General features: G+C 38.9%; 1 pseudogene; it reads left to right on the top strand.

Moving 5' to 3' along the window:
- The first annotated feature begins 3,372 nt into the window (after positions 1–3,372).
- Positions 3,373–3,761, top strand: LOC123255489 (annotated as a pseudogene).
- Positions 3,762–8,146: the final 4,385 nt, after the last annotated feature.

The following is an 8,146-nucleotide window of genomic DNA, read 5'->3' as shown; positions in this document are numbered from 1 at the left end:
TACAGTGGTGCCTTGAGTTACCCAACACCTGTATGTGGCATAATGTCTGAATGTCATATTCTTTTTATCTTGTCTTACCCTTCTAAAGTTTCCCAGCTCTCCTTGAATCATGGCAGTATTTCTCAAATTAACACTTTCTCAGTTTTGGTCATGATTCAGGAATGTACAAGGCCAGAGCTAGTCTTTCTATTGAGGGGTACTAATTCTCAGGACTCTGTCTTCTAGGCTCCATGACCTCCTGACTGGACTCTCTGAACTGTAATTTTCCATGGGATGGCATTTTCTTAACCCTTGAAATGCTGATTGCAATTCAATTGAGAATTAATAATAAAGGAAAGGAAAAGTGTTTAGCCACTTTTTAAAAATTCTTTATTTCTTTATTTTTTACATGATTCATGTTTTTACTTTCCCCTTTGCCTCCCCTTCATTCCCCCCCATAGCCAATGCGCATTTCCACTGATTTTAACATGTGTCATTGATCAAGACCTATTTCCAAATTGTTGATAGTTGCATTGGTGTGGTAGTTTCAAGTCTACATCCCCAATCATGTCCGCCTCAACCCATGTGTTCAAGCAGTTGCTTTTCTTCTGTGTTTCCATTCCTGCCCTTTGAGCATAGTTCCAAATTGCCATCCAGAATGGTTGGATCAGTTCACAACTCCACCAGCAATGCATTAATGTCCCAATTTTGCCACATCTCCTCCAACATTCATTGCTCTCCCCTTCTCTCATTTTAGCTAATCTGCTAGGTGTGAGGTGATACCTCAGAATTGTTTTGATTTGCATTTCTGTAATTATTAGAGATTTAGAGCACTTTCTCATGTGCTTATTTATAGTTTTGATTTCTTTATGTGAAAATTGCCTATTCATGTCCCTTGCCCATTTATCAATTGGGGAATGGCTTGATTTTTTATACAATAATAATCAACAACTTTAGCAAAGTTGCAGGATACAAAATAAATGCACATAAATCATCAGCATTTCTATATATTTCCAACACATCACAGCAGCAAGAAGTAGAAAGAGAAACACTATTTAAAATCACCCTAGACAATAGAAAATACTTAGGAATCTATCTACCAAAACAAACACAGGAATTATATGAAAACAACTACAAAACACTTTCCAAACAATTAAAACTAGATCTAAACAATTGGAAAAACCATTGATTGCTCATGGGTAGGATGAGCTATGTAAGAGGGAAATTTTAGATATTATATAGATATATATATTTAAGGTGTGGCTGCCAGGAATCAATAATTCAGATTGATTCCATAATTAAAATAGACCCAAGTCAGGATTGGGTGGGTTTAAGGTAGTTTATTTACAATAAGGAAGGTAGAAGGTGGGGAAATAGAGAGAGGGAGAGGCTAGCCCGGGCCTACCTGAGGCCAGGCAGGGAGAGGATTGAAAAGCTAATTAAACTAGGCTACAAGCTGCAAGGCCTTAGGAATCAGAGAGGCAAGAAGCCTACTTAAGGTAGAGAGTCTGGAAATGCCAAGGTAGGCCAAGGAAGTCAGCCTAACTTATCCAAGTGACAATTCAGAGTAGAAGCTGCCTGAGGTCTCCGTCGAGATCCTTCAGCACTTAAGTTCAGAACTTAAGTTCAAAGCCAGAACTGCCCCAACAGGAAGTAACCAACATACTTGAAGAGATAGTGTCTTTCATCACTTCCTGTGGGTCCACCTCTAATTCAAGTGGACAAATGGCAGCCTCTATACTGATTTGGACTGCCCAAAGGGCAGTCCTTTGTTCTTGATTTGTTACTTATTGTCACGTGTGGGTAATTCATCTCCCCTCCCCACTAAGGGAGGTGTGGATGACATTATCTTTGATGGCTAGAGTTTTAACAATGAATGGGCTTGAGCTAATTCTATTTGCACAGCTAACATAATGAAAATGACCATTCTACCCAAATTAATTTACTTATTTAGTGCCATACCTATCAAACTACCAAAAAACTTTTTCACTGAATTAGAAAAAACTATAACAAAGTTCATTTGGAATAACAAAAGATCAAGAATATCAAAGGAAATAATGAAAATAAAATGTGAAGGAAGGTAGCCTAGCAGTACCAGATATTAAAGTATACTATAAAGCAGCAGTCATCAAAACGGTATGGTACTTGCTAAGAGACAGAAGGGAGGATCAGTGGAATAGACTTGGGGTAAGTGACGTCAGCAAGACAGTGTATGATAAACCCAAAGAGCCCAACTTTTGGGACAAAAATCCACTATTTGACAAAAACTGCTGGGAAATTTGGAAAGCAATATGGGAGAGATTAGGTTTAGATCAACATCTCACACCCTACACGAAGATAAATTCAGAATGGGTAAATGACTTGAATATAAAGAGGGAAACTATAAAAAAATTAAGTGAACACAGAATAGTATACCTGTCAGATCTCTGGATAAGGAAAGATTTTAAAACCAAGCAAGTAGAGAAAAATACAAAATGTAAAATAAATAATTTTGATTATATTAAATTAAAAAGCTTTTGTACAAACAAAAACAATGCAAACAAAATTGAAGGTAAACAACAAATTGGGAAAAAATCTTTATAACAAAAAACTCTGACAGGGGTCTAATTACTCGAATATACAAGGAGTTAAATCAATTGCATCTTATGTTTTTAAGGGCTGTGCACACAAATGTGAGGAAAATAGTGACTCAGTAGAGGATTTAAAGGCAGAAGTTAAAATACTAAGAGAAAAACTGAAAAGCTGGGGAAAGACCATAGATCCTCTCTGAGAATCTAACTATCAATCCCTTACCTGCCACTTCTGTGGGAAAAAAAAGGCCACATAATGATGAACTGTAGGAATTTGTTAAGAGTAAACAGAAATAACACCCGGTTGAATAATAACTATAGAAATAATGACAGGAATAATAATAATAATAATGATGATTCCAGGAATCACAATTTTAGGAGTGATAAAAATCCTAGGAATAAAAATCAGGAAAATGATAACTCATACAAATTGATCCAACACCAATACATAAAAAGTGGAGCTTGTCCACACTATACCAAGGGTGACAATCCCCCTCAGCATGGGGCATCCCAGAAAAATCCCCAAGCTATAGATCTCGAGGAATTGAGGAGAGTAGTTGTATGTGTATTTAACAGTCACCAGAGGAAAAATGAAGATGAGCCCATTGTAGTCATAAATAAGTTTGAAAGCACTTACTGCTCTTATAATCTCTGGCAGTCCGAAAGTCAACTCAGTTGGAGTCTTCAGAGTAGTGGTAGGTCCAGCCTGGTGAACTCTCCCTTTCCTGCTGCTGCTGGTGCCAGCATCACTGCCCCTGCCATCCCTCTTACCAACAATCTACCCTAGATAAGCTAGACACGCTGGACAGGGAAAAGAGCCAATATGCTCCTGGAGATCACCACAGCTGTGGGGTTCCTCTCCAACTTGTTGAGGACCCAGGCTGTGTAAGCAAACAGAGGCTACAAGTTTTCAGCAGGGCCCTTCAAGAGACACTCACAGAACATTATAAACACCACTGGTTCCCAGAAAAGCCATTGAAAGGTCCCTGCTACCGCTGCATCCTAATCAACCACAAGATGGACCCCATCATCAGCAAGGTAGCCAGGCATATTGGACTCAGCCTGCCTCAGGTGTACCACCTGCTGCCCACTGAGTTGATCCTTTGGTTGGAACCCTATGAAGTATCCTACCGAATTGGGGAAGATGGATCAATTTGTGTCCTCTACAAGGCAGGACCCACTCCATCTTCTTATGGACTTCTCACTCCATGACCTACACCCAGGGGACAAGTTATACATAGATTCCAGCACACTGGAGGAACTCAGCCTGCCTAAGAAGGTCCATTTCAAGTACTGTTAACCACTGCAACAGCTATAAAAATTGGAGGAAAGGACTCTTGGATTCATTGCTCACATATAAAGAGAGCACCTTCTATTGAAACTTATTGACTGTATCCTATTATAAGCATTAGAGATAATAGTCCATAGAAAAGTGGACACCATTTTTGGGAACACATTGAATTCCTGAATTTTACTTTACGAGTGCCTTTTACTTTTCTAATAGAATATTTGATTTTTTCCTTTTTTAAAATTTCCTATACTTAAAATACATATAATCAATATTAATTTTTGATTCTGCAGTAATATGTTTAAAACATATTTGTCCTAATATTAATGCATATCCCAAAAGCCCTAGACTATGGTAACCTGTCATTTATTATTAAATATTATAAGACTGTGATTAATGATTCTGTCTGATTCCAGAAGAAGGGAACAACAGAGCCAACATACAGTGCAAGAAGCACAAGGTCATGGAGACCAACCAGTCCATTGGGTTTGATGAGAAACCGTACAATGCCATGGAGCACAAGGTCAAAAAAAAAAAAAAAAGAAAAAAAAAAAGACCATACCAATCCACATAGGATTGTTGAACTTTTATGCCAATACTAAAGGACTTGAACCTAGTGTGAGACTCGAAGTTGCAACGCTTGACATATGTTAAGTCATAGGACTCTTTGTACTACACTGCTAGTCAAGTACCAAAGATTGACCATCATCATTCTGGCTCTCCTATCCCTGAAAATGAAGGTAAATCAGACCAGGGAATGACATTTCCCTTTTACATAAAAATCTAATCCTTTTTTTCTCTTATGATATGGCAACTTGCTGTAGTCTTAGCTGCCAATGGGTAAGTGCAATATTACTGTAGTTTGTCTTACAGATTTATGGTACAGAATTTACTTTAATTGGACCCTAATGCAAGGGCCTGTTATGAATTTATTCTTGTTTACTTAAAAATTTTACATACATAGATTTTTGATATTTTGATTCTTATTTTGAATTTTTATTTCTCCCAAAATTTAATTTTCTTATGTTTTTGGTTTTTCTTTTGATAATTGATTCATACACCCCATATTCTGAATTGATCCAGGTGTTGGTCAAACATCCTTTTCAGGGGGAATTGTATTTTTATAATTTAAAATTTTGTTTGAGAAATTTTTCAGGAAAAGAAGTCTGCTAACACTTTGAAACCAGAAAATGGACTATTTGCCTGCAGAAACCTACACTGAATCAAGATGATCTAGAAAAGATGCCTGCAAAAATCTACACTGGAACAAGACGATCCAAAATGAACTTTGAGATGCAACTAATTGAACTTAAGGGGATTGAACACAATTATTTCATATGTATACTCTTATATCAAAAGGGGATTGCCCCCTAATTATTGTCAATGCACTTAGCAAACATTGATTTGCTCGCTCTCTCTTCCTACCTTTCATTTCCTTCTGATCTCTAACTATTGTAGTTTCTGATTATGTAAAATGATTCATTGGGGAGACTAGTCTCCCAAAGAATCACAGGGGGGGTTGTAAAAGGGAATTCTTGGTTATCTTTGAGTTCACACTTGTGAAAAGGGAATCCTTTGTTCTCTTTGCCTAGTTGGAGTTAACACTTTGGTTGGCAATAACTTTGAATCAACCCAAGCTTGAACTAGGTGGGAGAAACTTGAAAACCACTTAGTGAATTCACACCCTATCTAGTGCTAACAAGATACCAACAAGATACTTGGGGAGTTCCACTTTTTTTTCTAACTCAAACAGTCAGAAACTTGTTCACACCCTCAGAAAGTGTGAACCTTTTTGATGAGCATTCACACCTCCAGAAGGTGTGAACTACTTCCCACAAAGACCATCCCCTGGACAGTGCTAGACAATTTGGAAGCTGTGATTGGCCCCTGTGAAAAGGGACAGGGACAGGAAACCACCATAAAATCCATAAAGGCAGTCTGGTGGAGGAAGTCTGGTGGAAGGCTGGTGAAGGCTTCTTGAGAAGGAGACATTCTGGAGAAGAAGGTCTTCTGGAGAAGGAAGCCTTCTAGCTTTCCTGGTTCATGGAGGAGTGCTGACTGGGACACTGAGACCTTGGTGAGACTGCTCTCAATATCTTCTTTGGAATTTCACGTGGTGAGTTTAAAGACTGAATCTTTTTGAACTTCTCTTAAGGAACTTCCCTTTAATAGAGACTCTGTGAATGAAGCTTTGCTTCATTCACCTCCGGGCCTCTGGCCCTCTGACTCTTAGGGTTGATTAGATTTACCTAGGGGATCATAGCAATTTACGTACTGTGTTAGAGTCCTATTTCCTTATTTCTTCTACCTCTTCTCCGTTGTAAATAAATTCCCATAAAAGTCAATTTTGACTTGAGGGTATTCCTTAATTGGGGAAATTTCCCCTGGCGACCACCTTTTAATATATAGGACCAAAAAACTCTTTTCCCCCTTACAGAGGGAGGGATCAGGTTATGATGTGTTTTAAAAGCCAAACAAAGGATTTTGTATTTGATCCTGGAGGTACTAAAGTCAGTGGAGCTAGTGAATGGAGGAGGAATATGGTGCTTCAGAAAGATGAATTTGACTTCTGAGTGGAGGATAGATTAGAGTGAAGACTTGAAGTAGGGAGACCAACTAATAAGTTATTGCAGTCCAGGCATGAATTAATGAGAGACTACCCCAGAGTGGTAGAAACGTCAGGAGAGAAGGGGGGGGTTGTATGACAGATGTTACAAAGGTAGAACTAATAACAGAATTTGACAACTGATTGGCTATAAAGGTGAGAGAAAGTAAAGAAGAGATATGGGTTTGGAAGCTTGGGTGACTAGGAGGATGGTTATACTTTCAATAGTAATGAGGAGTTCCGAAGAGGGAACTGATTGTTTTAATTTTTATTTTTTGTTGGGGGCAGGGAGATAATGAGTCCAGTTTTAGATATATTAAGTATAAAAAGCCTACTGGACATCCAATCTGAAATGTCAAATAGGGAGATGAGACCAGAAAATAAGTTAGGTCTAGATAGCTAGAGCTGAGAATCATCTTTGTAGAGATGATAATTGAATCTAAGAGAACTGAGGAGATTACAAAGTGAAATAGTTTAAAGGGAAAAGAGGGCTTAAGACCAAACCTTTGAGGAGACCACAGACAGCGTCATGACTTGGATGAAAATCCAGCAAAGGAGTCTAAAGAGAGGTCCATCAAGTAGGAGGAAAACCAGAGAAGGGCAGTGTCATGAAAACCCAGAGAGAGTTAAAAATTAAAGATGCTATAGCAAAAAAAAAAAAAAAATAGGGGGTGCCTCATATAGCTCCATCAGAAAGAAGAAAAAAACACCACAGGACTCTGGGATTATAGGGGATCTTCATTTAAGATCTGGAAATGATCTGAGAAAGCATCTGGCTCAGCCTCTTCCTTTAGGACCAGAGGATGACAGATACAGATTTAGGAGGGATCTCTAAGGTCATCAAGTCCAAATCCCTCATTTTATAATCAAGGAAGATGAGGTCCAGAAACCTGAAGTCATTTAGTCATGTAGTAAAGTCAGGGTTTGAAGCCAGACTCTACCTCTAAATCCAGCACTCCCAAGGTCCTTAGAGAAATGACTTACTCTAAATCACACAGGTCATACTAATTGGCAAATTAGAATTTGAATATAGGACCTTTGGCTCCAAATCAGTATACTTTCTGGGATATATTGCTGTCTCACCTACACCATACTGCAAACACTTATTGAGCACTCACAGTATGCAAGGCACAGTGCTAGGTACAGGACATATGAGGAATTTAAAATCCAGTTAGGAAGACATAATATATACTCAACAAGGTAAAGACAAAGTACTATAGGGTGAGTACCGAGTGAATGAGTAGACAAAACATACTACGGCAGTCTCCATAGGAGAAAAAGTAAAAAAGGAAGGCACTATGCAGAGTGAAGGTATATAATGGTGGTAGAGGGAAGAGTAGGGATGGGTCCATTAAAAACTGCTGTTTGGTGAAAATAAATGCACACAATTAACTTCTAAACCTATTTTTGAAATGGAAATGTGAGAAACTGGAAGAGGAAAAAGAAACTCTGGTCCAAGAGCATGCTCCCAGCTTCCTGATTCGTACCCACTAGCTCAAGGCTAGGATGGGGGAAGACAATGACCAAAGGGGGGGTGGGGTTGGGGAGGATGGCCATTCCATATTCCTCCCCAAAACGGTCCCTAACGTCTGGAGCGGGGCAGGTTCCTGGGACAGCCAGAGAGCCACGCAGAAGAGTGGAGTGGGACAGGGCTGGGGCAGGGAAGAAAAAAGAGAGAAGGGGAGGAGAAGGGAAGGGAAGGGA

Source organism: Gracilinanus agilis, unplaced genomic scaffold, assembly GCF_016433145.1.
Source record: "Gracilinanus agilis isolate LMUSP501 unplaced genomic scaffold, AgileGrace unplaced_scaffold47383, whole genome shotgun sequence".
NCBI classification, from domain to species: Eukaryota; Metazoa; Chordata; class Mammalia; order Didelphimorphia; family Didelphidae; genus Gracilinanus; species Gracilinanus agilis.
The sequence above is the reverse complement of the archived record's forward strand: the minus strand, read 5'-3'. Positions and strand labels throughout refer to the sequence as shown.